Below are 17,657 nucleotides of genomic sequence, written 5' to 3'. Positions count from 1 at the left end.
GTGAATATTCATTGGATGGTTTAGATATCTTTAGTCCTTCAGGGACTTTCATATAGATATCCCGATCTAATGAGCCGTATAAATAGGCTGTTACCACATCCATTAAATGCATATGCAGTTTATGATATGCAGATAAACTGACCAAATAACGCAATGTTATCACATCCACTACAGGGGAATACGTTTCTTCAAAATCTATACCGGGCCTTTATGAAAAACCTTGTGCCACAAGTCGGGCTTTATAGCGCACAACTTCATTTTTCTCATTTCGTTTTCTCACAAATACCCACCGGTATCCTACAGGTTTTACATCTTCTGGTGTACGGACTACAGGTCCGAAGACTTCACGTTTTGCAAGTGAGTCTAATTCAGCCTTCATGGCTTCTTTCCATTTTGGCCAATCATTCCTTTGTCGACATTCTTCGACTGATCTTGGCTCAAGATCCTTACTTTCATGCATGATATTCAATGCCACATTATATGCAAATATTTCATTGACAATTGTCTTATTTCGATCCCATTTCTCTCCTATAAAGACATAATTTATCGAGATCTCGTCATTTTCACAATTTTCAGGTACCTGAACGTCTTCTGGCGTTATATCAGAATTTTGGACAACTGCAGGTGTCTTTACTATGTCTTTTTCAACAGGAATAATATTTACCTCTTTTCTCTTTCGAGGATTTTTATCTTTGGAACTGACAGGCCTGCCACGCTTCTGACGTGTATTTGCTTCAGTGGCTATTTGTCCTACTGGGACATCAATTCGAATTGGGGCATTTTCCGCCCTGCCACGCTTCTGGCGTGAATTTGCTTCAGTGGCTACTTATCCTACTGGGACATTAATTCGAATTGGGGCATTTTCCGCTGGTATATAAGATTTGGTTATCCTCTTTGTATCGGAAAATGCATCAGGCAATTCATTTGCTATTCTTTGCAAATGTATAATCTTTTGAACTTCTAGTTCACATTGCCCTGATCGAGGATCTAAATGCATCAACGATGATGCATTCCAATTAAGTTCCTTTTCAGGAAGCTTATTCTCTCCCCCTAATGTTGAAAATTTTGATTCATCAAAATGACAATCCGCAAACTGGGCTTTAAATACATCTCTCGTTTGTATCTCAAGATACCTCACTATAGAGGGAGAATCATATCCAACATATATCCCCAATTTTCTTTGGGGTCCCATTTTGGTGCGATTAGGTGGTGCAATGGGAACATATATCGCACACCCAAATATTCTTAAATGAGAAACATTTGGCTGCTGGCCAAAAGCTAATTGCATGGGAGAGAACTGATGGTAACTTGTTGGCCTCAAACGAATAAGTGCTGCGGCATGTAAAATAGCATGCCCCCAAACCGAAGTTGGGAGATTTGTTCTCATAAGTAAGGGTCTAGCAATTAATGGGAGTCGTTTAATTAGTGATTCTGCTAACCCATTTTGTGTGTGAACATAAGCTACTGGATGTTCAACACTTATTTCATTAGCCATACAATAAGCATCAAAAGCTTGGGAAGTAAATTCACCAGCATTATCAAGACGAATTGTTTTGATTGGATTTTCTGGAAATTGTGCTTTTAATCGAATAATTTGAGCTAGTAATCTCGCAAACGCCAGGTTACGAGAAGACAATAAGCACACATGTGACCATCTCGAAGATGCGTCTATCAGGACCATAAAATATCTAAAAAATCCACATGGTGGATGAATAGGTCCACATATATCACCTTGAATCCTTTCTAGGAATTCAGGGGACTCAAATCCAATCTTTACTAGTGATGGCTTTAAAATTAACTTCCATGAGAACATGCAGCACAACAAAATTCACTAGATTTAAGAATCTTCTGGTTCTTTAGTGAATGTCCATGAGAGTTTTCAATAATTCTCCTCATCATGGTTGTTCCCGGATGATCCAATCTATCATGCCAAGTTATGAATTCATTTGGGCTAGTAAACTTCTGGTTTACAATGGCATGTGATTCAATTGCACTAATTTTGGTATAATACAATCCAGATGAAAGTGAGGGTAACTTTTCTAATATAACATTTTTATTTAAATCATGAGTTGTAATACATAAATACTCATGATTTCCCTCATTCATTGTTTCAATATGATATCCATTTCGGCGAATATCTTTGAAACTCAACAAGTTTCTCAGAGACTTGGTAGATAATAGTGCATTATTTATTATAAATTTTGTTCCTCCAGGAAACAAAATTATAGCTCTTCCGGAGCCTTCTATCACATTGCCCGAGCCAATAATAGTATTAACATACTCTTCTTTTGGCACAAGATGGGTAAAATATATATCACTTTTAAGAATAGTGTGCGAACTTGCACTATCCGCAAGGCAAATATCTTCAGAATATGTCCTTGCTATTTTTCTTCAAAAAACAAATGATAATAATAAAATGAGTAGAAGTACATGCACAGTAAAATTATTCACCTGAATACTTAACAAACACATACATATATCAAATTATTCCATCATTTATCAAATAGCCAATCTTTCCTTCAGAATCCTTAAAGAAATTAGATGCATCATAATGAGTGATGAAATTTTCATCATTTGAAACAAAAATTGTTTCATTTCCTTTGTCATCATTTTTCAAAGATGCTTGATAAAGATCAACTAGGTGCCTTGGGGTACGACAGGTACGTGACCAATGGTCCTTTCCACCACAACGGAAGCATTTATCCTCAATTGATATACTTTGCCCATTGTTTCTTTCTTTATCCGACTTCTGGTGAGATCCTTTCTTGTGAACATAATTTTTTTTCCTTCCATAATTTTTCATGTTATTAAAACCTTGCCATTTACCTCTTCTAGGGTAATTTGCCGCATTTACTTCAGGAAATGGGGCGGCGCCAGCTGGGCGCGCTTCATGATTCTTTAAAAACAACTCATTGTTGCGTTCAACAACAAGAAGGCAAGAAATTAACTCAGAATATTTTTAATTTTTTTTTCTCGATATTGCTGCTGCAGGAGCACATTCGAGACATGGAAGGTCGAGAAAATTTTCTCTAACATATCGGGCTTGAGGAAGTATCACATGATTGTACCTTTCTTCAAGGTCTTTCTATAGATCTGCAGGATCTTTTAATGTGGGATATTCATTTTTCAATCATACGTCAAGATGACGACGAAGGAAAATCATGGCCTTGACTTTTATCCTTCTGGGATGTATTATTTTCAGCCTCGATGGTATCTTCAAGATCCATTGAATCAAGATGGATTTCAACATCTATATCCATGATAAATAATTATTTCCAAATATATCAAGAGCATTATATTCAAGATGAAAGAGTTTCGACATAATAAAAATTTGTTACCTGGAGTCTTCCTAAAAATTTGATCAGAGTCTCGTGCTGATAACGTGTTGTAAAATAACTAAATAAATAAGGAAGAAGTAACAAATATAAAATATGAAAATATAATTAGATAACTCAAGTAGTAATATTCACTGGAATTACTATATCAATATAATATGAAAATATAATTAGATAACTCAAGTAGTAATATTCACTGAAATTACTATATCAATATAGTAGATATAATTAATATATTTAATAATATTAAAGTATATAAGAGAATAGTACGAAAGAGAAATAATATTATATGTTGTAATGTGTATATATATATATAAAGATAGAAAGGAGTATTAAAAGTAAAGAGAGAGAGAATTGCATTTGCTTTTGTTTGTATTATTGTTGTGTTCAGATGGATGTAATGCATCCTCTATTTATACACATAAAATATCACCCTTTTTCAACCTTTATTAAATACATTCTCTCTTGAGAATATGAGCTTCACATGAAAAAATAGGCATTCACGTCCCATGCCTATCACAACACTAAATAATCGTTTTTAAATATATAAAATTGTATTGTTTTATTTTCGTGCATGAAACGGAGCCATTTGCATTGTATAATTTGAAGGGAAGAGATAAGAGTTCGTTGATTGCGCATGCGTACTTATCAATCCAGGTTAATTCCTTTTCATTTTGATTTGTGCAGCTTGTCAAAATTATTTAAGTCGGTAACTAACCCCACCGTAATTAATTGTTATATAGTACATATTCATTAAATAGTTTTAAAACTTAAATGCACAAAATGTTTTTTAGGGTAAAGTATTAAATTGGTCCTTAGAATTGGGCGTAATTTTTTTTTGGTCTTTAAAGTTTAAAGTATTCTATTTGAATCCAAAAAAGTTTCATTTAGCATTAATTTAGTCCCACAGTGAAGTCAAAATTAAATAATTAACAAAATGTCCTACATAACAACAGTTCAAGAACAAAATCGATAATCTGAAGAACAAGGACAAGTTCTAGAGGCACAAAATCAACCATTGATTTATCATTTTCTTTAGTTTTACAGAAAATATTTTATTTATATTATAAAAAAATAATAAATAAATGTATTGATGTATCAATGGTTGATTTTATGCCTCTAGAACTTGTACTTGTTCTCCAGATTATCGATTTTGTTCTTGTACTGTTGTTATGTAGGACATTTTGTTAATTATTTAATTTTGACCTCACTGTGGGATTAAATTGATGCTAAATGAAACTTTTTTGAATTTAAATAGAACACTTTAAACCTTAAGGACCAAAACAGAATTACACCCAAATCTAGAGGACCAATTTAATACTTTACCCATATTTTTTATTACCAAACCCTATCCTTTTAAAATATTATTTTTCTTAAATCATTTTTAGAAGTATAAAATTATTCTACCGTCGTAACAAACTCAGCTCAAATTCGACTCCATGTGTAATATAAATATATAATTAAGTGAACCTACATTGAAATTAATTTATTCACGACTTTGGCCAGGTGTTCAAGCTAAATTTCATTTGAAAAAAAAGTCAAAAATATAGCTAAAAGTTTACATATTGGACACGACTACACTTTAATCATTTAATAAGTCACGCGTGTATATTATTTATACACTCCGGCGGACACATTCACCCTTTCAACCATCGGCGTGTAGCATCGTTAAATGATTGAAGTGTAGTCGTGTCCAGCGTGTAAACTTTTAGGTGTATTTTTTTCTGTTCTTTCTAAATAAAATGAACAAGAAAATACTGTATCCACCGAAGTGTATAAATAGTGTGCATGCGTGACTCATTAAATGATTGAAGTGTAGTCGTATTCAGCGTGTGAACTTTCAGGTATATTTTTGTCCCTTCTTCGTTTCATGTGTTACCATTACATTTTAAATAACAAAGCTCAATATCTTTAAAAAAACTAAAAAATAAAAATCCTCTTTTAATTTTAGTGGCACAAATTAAAAACTTTTTTCCTCAAATTTATTAATTATTATTACTACTAAATGATAAAACTAAATAATTTATCAGACCTACTGCACGTACAAATTTTTTTGGCAAACAAGTTCAAATAAGTTGATCCAAACCCAACAAAAATCAACCTCAGATTAGTGCATGTAAACACGCATTTTCCAACCGTTAAATAGCGCAAACGTCATTATGAAAAATGGTTATTCTTCCTCGATCAAAATTGCACTGCTCAAAATTCAAACGACACTCAAAATCATTGCGAAAAGTTAAGGAAATTTCTAAGCTAAGTTCGAAATCTTCATCAAGAAACACAGAAAGAAAACATCAAAGATCATTGAAGGTACTATTCACTAATCGTCAAGTTTTCTCATTTTTTTCTTTCTAATTTCGATCGACGAAACACCCATAGCTATATTTTTATTTATTTAGTAGATTCATTTTGTGTTCTTGCGTTGAAGTACGTATTACTGTTCTCATTATACGCTTCATTTGGCGATAACTGTGTTAGGTCAGTGTAAAAATATTATGAAGTGTTTGTTATATAGTTTAACCTATATTTGCATGTGTTTGAGGGATTTGAATGTGTTTTTGTGTATGTTTGAGTGTTTGCATATTTCGAATTGAGTTTGTCTGTAGTGCTTCTGGTATCATTGTATTCATGTGTTTGTGTTTCAGTGTATTTCACATGTGTTTCGGTTATTTTGCTTGTCTTTCGGTGTATTTCGTGTGAATTGAGGTGTACTTGTTGCTGTTGTACTCTTTATGCTGTAACTAGACAACAAAATATTGTTCTTCTGCTTCTGATATTACTTTCTACATATTTGAGTGATTTACAACTGTTTTAGTCCATTTTTTAAGAATTTTGTTCATTGATTTGTTGTAGCAACCCATAGAATTTTGTTGCAGTGCTTTTGTTATCATTTTATGCATGTTTGATTGAGTTGCATGTCTTTTTTACCTCACATTGTATGATGTAATCGAAAAATAATAGCGGTGTATTTGGTTTGTGTTTCGGTATATTTGGTTTGTCTTTCAGTGTATTTTATCAGAATTGAGGTGTACTTAGTGCTGTTGTACTCTTTAGCTATAACTAGACAATAGAATATTATTCTTGTACTTCTGATGTTATTATGTACATATTTGAGTGATTTAAAACCGCTTTTGTCCATTTTTAAGGAATTTTGTTCATTGATTTGTTGTAACAACTCATAGAATTTTGTTGTAGTGCTTCTGGTATCATTTTATGCATGTTTGATTGAGTTACATGTCTTTTTGACCTCACATTGTATGATGTAATTAAAAGATAACAGTGGTGTTTAGTTTATATTTTGCTGTTCTTGGTTTGTCTTTCGGTGTATTAACCTTTTTTTTATTCCTTAAAGAAAAAATGGCAAAAAAAGAAGTACCAAAATATAATGTAAGCATATAGATCTTTGAACAACTCAATTTATTTTGTATAAATATAATTTATTTATATGATTCTTATTTATTTATAAAAAAACTCATGATTTGAGATGCTCCACAAGATCTATTCATGATAAGTTCCAAAACATGAGCGACAACAAGAAAGCCATTGTTTGAGAATTGGGATTTGGTAGTTTGATGCATATCCCTACCATAAATGTGCCACATAAGCTATTGAAAGAATTGGCATATTCATTTGATCTATCCCGTAACAGACTCGACACATGGTATAGTATAATCAGTATCACCCAAGAAAATATAGTAGTTGTCCTTGGCTTGAGTGCATCTAGTAAAAATCTATTCCCTAGTATATTCAGTGAATCAAATTTTGGTGTATTATCAAATTATTTCTGTGTTATTGAAATATTTTTTTACTGCTTTTGCAAGGCCATGCTATCCAGCCAAAATTAACTTTCACGGAATTAGTGAAGAGAATAAGGAAGTTGTAGAAGCTTCCAAGGCAAGAATTTGTTTCAATTATCATCCTCTATGATGGAGATGAGTGTTGATGGGGAAGAGAATCGGCTGAAATTTAAGAGGACATTTATCCTCTACATTCAGATGTCCTTCTTGTTGCCGACAACGGTAAACAAACTTTTTTCGGTTCACATGCCGCCCATTCTTAACGTGGATGCAATACGTGAACGGAATAGGGGTGATCATGTGCTCAACTTCCTCATAAAAGGCATTAGAGAGCACATATTGAAAAAGAAATATGCTATTAATGGCTGCCTCTTTGCTCTAATGACTATATATTTTCACAAATTGACACACAAAAATAATTCGGTGGATGCAATTTCTAGACCACCGTGGTTCCAACATTGGACCGGGTAGTTGCTGGTTGAAAGAATAAAAGCTGAGATCAAAGATGACATGGTAACTCAACATAATTCTTTCTTTATTTTTGGTGTATTTGTTATAAATATATTGTGTAAACAAATATTTTTTCTATTTTAGAGAATCGTGAAAATGGCACAGATGAGAAAACAACTAAAAGAGAAAAAGAAGGAAAAAAGGAAGGAAGAAAAGAAGGAAAAGAAGAAGAAGAAGACTATTTATGCGGAAAGTGAAAGTGTTGCTGAATCCGAGCCTGATTTTGAAGATGACTCGGAGGAGACACCAAAAAGAAGAAAACAACATAAAAGAATGACAAAGAAGTAAGTATTCTTTTTTGATGTATTTTTTTACCATTTTATTATGTTTATTTTCCTGATGATTATTTGCTTTTTCAGGATGGAATCCAAAAAAAGAAAGCACGTTATTGAGAATTCATCTTCCGAAAAAGAAAGTGAATCTGATAATGAGTAAAATTCAGAACTATCATTGAAATACTATGTTTTGCTTTTACGTCAAAATTTTATTTATTAACAGAATTTTTTGAATGTATTTTCAGAAGAGAACAAAGTGAGGAAATAAGAAAAAAAAGATTGAAGAAAAAAATTCACAAGCCTGCAAAGAAGTAAGTATTATTTTTTAGTGTAATTAGCTTGTCTTTCGGTGTATTTCGTGTGAATTGAGGTATATTTGGTGTTGTTGTCCTCTTTATGCTGTAACTAGACAACAGAATATTATTCTTGTGCTTTTGATGTTATTTTGTACATATTTGAGTGATTTACAACTATTTTTGTCCATTTTTCAAGAATTTTCATTCATTGATTTGTTGTAACAAACCTTAGAATTTTGTTCTAGTGCTTCTGAATCATTTTCTGCATCTTTCATTGAGTTGCATGTCTTTTTGAACTTGCATTGTATGATGTAATCAGAAAATAATAGCAGTGTATTTTGGTTTGTATTTCGATGTATTTTGTTTGTCTTTCAGTGTATTTCATGTGAATTGAGGTGCACCTGGTGCTCTTGTTACCTTTTTATTTTATTAATTTTATTGTGTTTATTTTCCTGATGATTATTTACTTTTTCAGGACGGAATCCAAAAAAAGGAAGCATGTTATTGTAGATTCATCTTTCGAAAAAGAAAGTGAATCTGATGATGAGTAAGATTCAAAAAATATCAATGTAATGCTATGTTTTTCATTTTTGTCAAACTTTTATTTATTAACATAATTTTTTGCATGTATTGTCAGAAGTGAAGAAAGCGAGAAAATAAGAAAAAGAATATTGAAAAAAAAAAAACAAAAGCCTGCAAAAAAGTAAGTGTTTCTTTTCGGTGTATTTTGTCAATTTTATTATGTACATTTACCTGAGGATTCTTTGCTTTTCCAAGATTGAATCCAAAAAAAAAAAATGTTACTGAGGACCCATTCTCCTAAAAAAAAACTGAATCACATAATGAGTAATATTCAGAAACTATCTTTGTAATGCTATATTTTTTTCATCAAAATTTTATTTAACAGAATCTTTTGCATGTGTTATCAGAAGTGAACAAATACAAGAAATAAGAAAAGCAAGATTGAAGAAAACAAATGATAAGTCTGCACAAAAGTTTGTGGTGCTTTTCGGTGTATTGTTCTAATTTTATTGTATTTTTTGGTCTGATGATTGTTTGCTTTTCCAAGATGCAGGAAAAAATCACTGATATTTCAGAAACTGGGCTCCACTCCACAAAAGCTCACTATGTTTTTTTTCAAACGTAAGATTCAATGTCTGAAATTATTTCTTTGCTAAAATTTCCTAAAACTTGATGTATTTACTCTAGTTTTACTGAATAATGTTTATTTTGTCCTTAGAATTTCACATATAAATTTGGAAAGTGAAAATGATGTTGTGTTTCAAACACAGACAAGCTATCAGAGCAATATAAATCAACCAAGGGATAACATCTAATTTTTGTTTCTCATGTAATTTTTGTTTCTTTAATTCTTGTGTTACCATATTCTACTTTTGATTTCATATATATATTTTAGACAAAAAAGCCCTTTAATATTTTATGCAAGAAAAAAAGACAAAAAAAAAAAGAAGAAAAAACTGCAACTATGTAAGTTCTCATACAATAGAAGTTGTGTTTTTATTGAATGCTTGAGGTGTAGTTGTGAGATGATTTCGGTGTATTTCAGGTTCAAGGAACAAGAGGAATCATTGAATGAACCAGTTCCTATTTAGGAAGGAATAATAGATGATAATCCTAAAGGGCAAATGATTGTTCTTCGGATACAGATGTATTCTTAATCAGAACTACTAGACATGTGAGTTTTCCATTCACTTTCATGTTTTATTCATTGAGTTGATCATTTGCACCTGAATATTTACTCCATATTAACTGTTTCATTTTTATTTTTCTTAGTGTTCCACTTCAAGTATGTGCTCCTCCTTCGGAAACACCTGCCTCAAGCCCTCCCCAAATTCAACAAACTGTTGAAAAGTCTTTCGGAGAGGAAAATATAGAAGAAGAAACTATTAATGCGTAAGGATTGCATAAAATTCTTTTCTAATATTTAGTTGTATTTAGTTTCTCTTTCGGTGTATTGCTTCTGATTTGACGTACGCTTGGTGTTGTTGTCCTCTTTTTGTTGTAACTATGCAACAGAATATTAATTTTGTCCATTTTGAGGGACTTTGTTGATGCATTTGTTGTAACTAGTCCATAGAAATTTGTTATAGTGCTTCTTGTAAAATCCGGTCAAACCGTAATTAATTAAATAATAAATTAAGTAGGAGCGAATATGGTTAGAAAATTTAGCAGTTGGAATTTGATAATTTAAATGATATTTGGACTTAGTGGATTTTTTTGAGTCGAAAAACATAGTTTTCTGAATAAAAATGCACACTGGAAATTTGACCGGCAGTACGGGCTGCGATCTATCCGGTACTGTGGTTGAGAAAATTAATTAGAAGTGAATAATTTTAAGAAATAAGAATTTATAATTTGGGAAGATAGAAATATTTAAAATACGATTTAAAACTCTAATCTTAGAGGTTTTGGCTCAAAATTGGCCCAACAGACCAAACCAAGTAAACCGAGCCCAAGTAGGTCCAAGACCCAATATATATAAACATTAGTTATGAGCACTTCAGCTCATTTGCCCTAAAAATGAGAGGGAGGGGCGGATAGAGAGAAGAGAGAAAGAAAATCTGGTTTTCCAAACTTCAAATCACCATAACTTTCTCTCCGAAACTCCGATTGACAAGCCGTTTGTAGCCACGCGTCGCTCTTCTCATTCCCTACAATTCTATCTAAGTTTTGTAGTGAGTATTTCACTGTCCTCTGCCCAATTTTTGTTTTTCTCTTTAAATTCGAATTTGGTTTGGGTTTTGAGAAAATCTTATGATTTTAGTTGTTTAGGAGTGCTCTAGTATGAGCTATTGGTGAGTTTCATCAACCAATTTTGTGGATTAAGATAAAGAACCCTCTAACCCTTGTGATTTATCAATTTCATGAACCCTAGGTTGATTATAAGTGTGAAAATTGATTATGTTAGAGTATTGGGTGATTTTGGTGCAAAATTAGAAGATTGATATTACTTGCGGGGCCTTGGTAAGGCTTGGAGCTAAGGGTTGGTGGAGACTTCCAAGGAGAAGCTCAATTATTATGAATACAAGAGGTACGGTTTAAGTTTCATTTAAGTACCGTGTGGTGTGATGAGAATTCCTAGACTAGATGCCCCTAGGATTATGTTTAGATTATGTAAATGGTAGGTATTAATGTGCATAGTTGATGTGTTATGTAGATTAATGATTGAGTTGGAAATTGTGTGAACTTGCATGTTTGGTGTGTTGTCAATTTTGATAAAATTGGATAATGATTAATAGTTTATATGTATATGTATAATTGCCACTAGTCACGACCTGCGAAGTTTAGGTTGGCTAGGGTTACAGCATAATAAAATAGTTGATAACAGATCCTATCTCTCCCAAAATATATCAAAGCCTCTATAGGCAAGGTCTCAAAAGAAATATTTACATTTACATTATTAAAGTTTTCCAAAATAAAAGGGAGAAATCTAATCAAAATACAAAACATAATTCAAAATATCTTTGCCGTCATCCAGCCAAACTCTAGCTCACTGCGAGCACCAGGACCTGCATCTAAAAAGCTAGGAATATATATAGAATGAGAACTCCCGACCCATAGGTTCCTAGTATGGTAAAAATGCCAAATAGATACAATATAAAGTGATAGGAACTCTCTAAGCAATCTTAAACTCCCATATATTAGTCGTTCCATCCTAAACTCTCACTAATTCATAATTAGGCAACTATCATAGGGAATTCTAATCTAACTCATCCTTTTCCAAGTTCCTTAGTCCTCCAAACACCAAACAGAACAACCCTGAGTGTATAACCCGGTTAAATTATAATTAATGAATTAATAGTTAATATATTAAATTATTAGTGGAAAAGAGAGAAGGAGTGAGAGAGAGAGTGAGAAACACAGAGTGGGTTAAAACTAGAGAACATGTAAAAGATCACAGGATTTGGAATCGAGAAGAGTATCAACGGTTGGAAAATGAGTCTTTCTCCATCTTTGTTGATAATCTCCCTGAAAACATTTCGAAGAATGAATTATTCCATCTATTTAATTGGACTGGATGCATTACCGACATTTATGTATCACGAAAACAAAAAGGTGGTAATATGTATGTTTTTGCATTCATCTGATACACAACGAAAGGTGGAGCTCTGAAGGCTATAACAGAAATGAATCGTATGAGGTTGAGAGGGAAGATTGTGTACGTGGGTGAAACGAAGTATAGACAAACAACTGAGACAAAGGTCCGAAAGACAGCTCAGGTAGGAGGTCATAGTCGGAACAAGACAAATTCTCAGCCTCAGAAAGGAGATAACTAAAGGCAAGTAGAGAAACTAACAAGGCACCAAAAAGAGCCAGACTTGCATGGAAATTGATGGACAAAGAAAGTGAAAGTATCAGTGGTGAAAGAGAATCTAGAGTGGCTACAGAGAAGTCTGGTCGGAAGTACGACGAAGGCAATTGATTTAAGTTCCTTGAAAAAGATGATTGAAAAAAAATTGCCTCAAGTTGTCCAAGTACGAGAACTGGGAGCATATAAAGTTCTTTTGACTGTTGATTCCGTATTGAGTGCGGAAAAAGCATATACGTTTAAAATGCATAGTCTTTTGCAATTCTTCCATAGTATATGGAGATGGGATGAGACAGAGCGATGTGAAACTCGAGGAGTGTGGTTAGAATGTTACGGGGTTCCGTTACATGCGTGGTCAATAGATACCTTTAGTATGTTAGGAGGCCAATGGGGGGAAGTAGTCGGTTGTGACAAAGTGACAGAATCGTGCATGTCTTTTAGTGTTGGACGAGTGCAAATTGATACTTGTATCATGGATATGATTAATGAATGGATCCATATCACAATAGGTATCAGTTAGTTCGATGTGCTAGTGAAAGAAGTGGGACGGGAGGCTTTTGGATTGAATTGTTATGAAGAAACTAATGAAAAAAGGGACTATAGTTGTGAACAAGGAACAGTTGCAGAAAGGGAGTTTGCGAGTACGAGCTTAACGAGTGCACGGGCTACAAAATCGGCGATTTTCAATGACCAGGAAGCCGATGTGGTGATGGGGGAGCTGAGGGAAGACGGAGAAGATAAGGGCAGGTTGGTAATTCCTGAAATTATTTTGAATGAGTGGATTAATGATCATTCAAAACAAAATCAGGTAAAAACGGTAATATATCAACCAATTTATGAAGGAATTGAAGGGAGAACAGATTGTGTGGGATGTGATCATATTAATTATGAAGCTGATTCTGAAGATACAGTAACATGGATTTATAAATGTAACTTTAATGGATTAGAAAGGAGGGGCAAAAGGAATAAGAAAAAGAAGGTTCTTTGTAGGCTTGATGTTAAGCCCAACAATCCAAAGATGTTCAAAAAAGATATAGAAGGATCTTTGGACCCGACTTCCTCAATCAACCGATTCGGTGATATTGGGTTGGGTCTAGAATCTGAGTCAGGCTTGGTGAAAATAGAGCACGGTTTTCACGATAGGGTTGGGCACACTAGAGAAGGGTCTACGACAAGTGTGCATGAAGCTGCAAAACTTGCGCTGGAAACTGGTGCGGAGAAGATCGAGGGAGACCGAATCGATGTTGAAAGAGGAAAGCTAAAGATTGACCACGACAAAGGAAGTTCAATGTGGCAAGGAAAATGCCCAAGCCTAACGCCACCTATGTTGGGTCGTGAGATCGAGGAAGAGTTGGTGGCGGAGAACCAAGCCGCTACTCTCCCAGTTGTGACATTGAATGGAGGGACTGGTGGGTTGGGTGTGTATGTTGATGATGATGGTGCAGAAGACGTTGATGAAAGAACGTGTGATAGGGATGACATTGTGAATAATAGTGGCATGGGTTTCAGCACAAAGGAAACAACATTGACAAAGAGACAGGGGGAGCTATTGGAACACGATGAAGAAGTAGTTGGGAAAAGGATGGTTGATGATGGTGGTTCGGACAAAAATGAAGGAAGTAAGGGAAACAGAAATAATGTTTTGGAGGATCAGATGCTAGAAAATAGAAAAACTTGGGACCTCGCGTTGGAATCAGGTGCAATTTTATACAATGAAGAAGATGATATTAAGGCTATTCTCCAAGCACAAAATGAAGAAATTGCTCAGAAAAGAAGATTGGCAAAACAGAAAGAGAAAGCAAGACGTTGCAGGCCCAGAAATAAAAAAAAGTGTGTAATAATTTATTAAAATAATTTGTTCTTGGAATGTTATGGGGTTAATGGGTAATGAAATTTGAGCATGGTAAAAAACCTCAAGAAAATTCAAGTTGAATACGTTGGGCTTGTTTGAGATTAAGTGGCGGGTAATGACGAAGTTTGATGTAATAAGAATTCGGGAGAGTGATGCTGCGGGATGAGAATATGTTGAGTCGGAGGGTGCCTCAAGTGGTTTACTGTTAATTTGGGATGAAATAATGTTAAAAATGAGTCGTTGTCACAAAGGAGAGTTTTGGTTGTGTGTTGAAGGGGTCTTACTAAAAATAATTTCAATTTTGCTTTCTGTGGTGTATCGAGTTCATACAAGAGAAGAGAAATTTTCTGTGCAGGAGGAATTGAGTTATATTTCAGTGTTATGTCAGCCTTTATGGGAGACTTCAACAAGATTGTGCAGGTGAAAGGGAGAAAGGATGCTGTCAGATTAACAGAGTTTTAGTAAGAATGGGATAAAAGAAGATATGTAATTGGTAGACTTTCGCTTAGCGATCTTGCAATTGGATTGACAGAGTTTTAGTAAGATTAGAGTGGTTGAAGATGTTTCCACGAGTACAAAATTAGGAGTACAAAATCAGGAGTACACTAAAAGAAGGAGGAGCACAAAAAATGATTGATGAGTTTTTTTGCAATTTTTTAAACTTTTTTATTTGCTTTTCGTTGTTCTTGCTCCACTTATTGTGTTGAGCTCTCTTGTTCAAAAAAAAAAGTGGAAAAGATTTAAAAATTTAAAATTTATCATTTGGGAGGATAAAAATATTTGGAACATAAATTAAAACCAAGGTTTTGAAAACCGGTTTGTACCGGCTGGTTGAACCGGTCAAACCATGAACCAGCGAGAAAGAAGAATCGGTTAAAAGGCATAACAGCTAGATTCAAAAACCAAAGTTAAACTATTGAACCGGTCGGGAATTGCCCGGTCGAACCAAATTGGGACTCGGGCAGTTTTCAAATTTTTCGTCCAAACGGCGCTGTGTCATCATTGAAACCCTAACCGCGTAGACTCTCTTACTGACTCAGTCACTCCTCCTTCAGCTCATTTGTGCCTCTCAAGTCTCATCTCTGATTCCTCCCTTACTCCCACACTCTTCTTCTTCAACCTTTGAACTGGAACATTTTGCCACCGCTGCCATTCGTCTTCATCGCCGTTCTTCATCCTCTAACTACCGCCGCTGTCCACAGTGCAACAGCGTCGTCGCAATGCATGTTTCGCCTGCTTTTTGGCTGAGCTTTTGCCTCTATTTCGCCATGATTCCACCGCTGTGTTGCCGAGGTTCTACCGCTCTTCAGGCTCTTTCTGTTGCGCTCCATCCCCCGTCTTCCTATTCAAGCTGCTTAGCCCTCTGTTTCGACCCTTTCGTCGCGTGTTAAAGCTCCAGCTCCCTCTCCCTGTTCTGTTCGAATTTCAGAACATGCTCCAGCCTAACGTGATTTCTTTTCCTTTTCTTGTTCTTTCTTGTATTAATTATTTAGTTATTATTTTAGTTAATTATTGTTTTAGTGATTAGTATGTTGTTCCATTTCCTGTTTTGTTGTTGGTTTACTGTATTTTAAATTTTAGTTCTTGTTATTATGATTTTTAGTTCTAGTTGATCTTATTCACTTGTTAATTTGACAAATTATTGTTTCGGTACTGTTCTTGATTTTTTAATTCTTAAATTGTTGTGTTGTTCTTGATCTTTTGATAATTTATTAATTTTATAAATTGTTCTTGTTGTGGTTTGTTGTTCTTGATTTGATAAATCATATATTGTTCATGTTGTTGATGTCGATTTGATAAATTGTTTTGGTTTGTTGTTCTTGATTTTATAAATTGTTCTTGACTTTTTAATTCTTAGATTGTTGTGTTGTGTTGTTTGTGCTTTAGTAATCAGCTCAGCGACGACAGCTCCACCTGCAACGACGACAGCTCGGCGGCAGCAACTCGATGTAGGCTTCATTTAGTAATCAGTAGTATTTGCTATTCAGATAAAGTCATTGTTAAATAGAGCCTGCAAACGTAGTGTTTGACAAAACGAACTCTTTCGTGGACTCTTCGATCCTCGTCACAATCCGGTACATTTTCTCCTTTTCTTCGTCGACAAAATGAATTCAATCCTCTTCGTTTAGGTTTGTCTCTTCTTCGTTCATTCATTCAACTTTGTTGATTCTGTTTAACATGTTGCATTCGCTTATTTGTTGTGGTTTCATCTGAATTGGATAACGTTATTCACACTATTCTTCTTCCGATTATGATTCAAAAGCAAAACCGCTGTGAAAGGTATCATTGCTAAGCCTGAAAGAGAAATGAAAGGGAGAAGAATTCTCTGACATTATGAAACTCAGAGACAGACAATTGAAGGTTAATAGATTGCTTTTGTTCTATAAATCATCCAAGGGAGGTCCTTTCCAGGAATCTACCACTCATGTAAAAGGAAGAGTAGATATGCATGTTGCTTTATTGATTATGGGTAGCCTTGATCAACAGAGCTTAGATGCCATTACCACATTCAGAATAAGAACCGGAATTGGATCAAAGTTCATTTTTGAAACCAACATTGGGTAGGATACTCTTACTACAAAGTTTGTGACAAGTCAAAACGGGAAGAAGCACCCCAATGATGTCCTTCGAATGCCACTTTCTCTAGCAAAACTCAGTTAAACTAAAAATGTTAATGATTGGTTATCTCTGATTGTTAGTCATTATATGTATTGAATTTTTGAATTATTGAAGTAGGTCAAGTCTAAAAAATGTGGGGAAATATTGAAGTGAAATGCCAATGATAGACGACAAAATGTATCAATTATTAAACAATTTTATTTTATAGGAATAAATATGTTCCATATTTTTTAGTGTTGATGATTTATTGATTATTTTTTATTGCGTTGATATTCTATAATTTATTTATTATTTTATTCTACAACAGTTTTTTTGTTTAAATTATGGTTGGACGGATTGAACCAATAAACTAGTTAACTAGTGACTAGAGCAGTTCGATGACCGGTTCAGTTTTCAGAACCTTGATTAAAACACTTATCTTAAAGGTTTTGGCCCAAAGTTGGGCCAAAAGAACCAAAAAGAGAACCTGGGCCACAAGTTGCCCCCAAGGCCCATTAGCCAACCCCCCCACCCTATACCACTTCGGCCCCTACTCTTCTCTTGTCACAATAACACAACACATTCAGCATACAAGAGAGAAAGAGGAAAAGAACCCTTGATGTAACACTATTCACCCTCCTTCTTCATTTTCCCATATCTTGTG

The sequence above is a fragment of the Arachis ipaensis genome, chromosome B10 (genome assembly GCF_059453495.1).
Source record: "Arachis ipaensis isolate K30076 ecotype BB chromosome B10, ASM5945349v1, whole genome shotgun sequence".
Lineage (NCBI taxonomy): Eukaryota > Viridiplantae > Streptophyta > Magnoliopsida > Fabales > Fabaceae > Arachis > Arachis ipaensis.
This window is presented reverse-complemented; position numbering follows the sequence as displayed.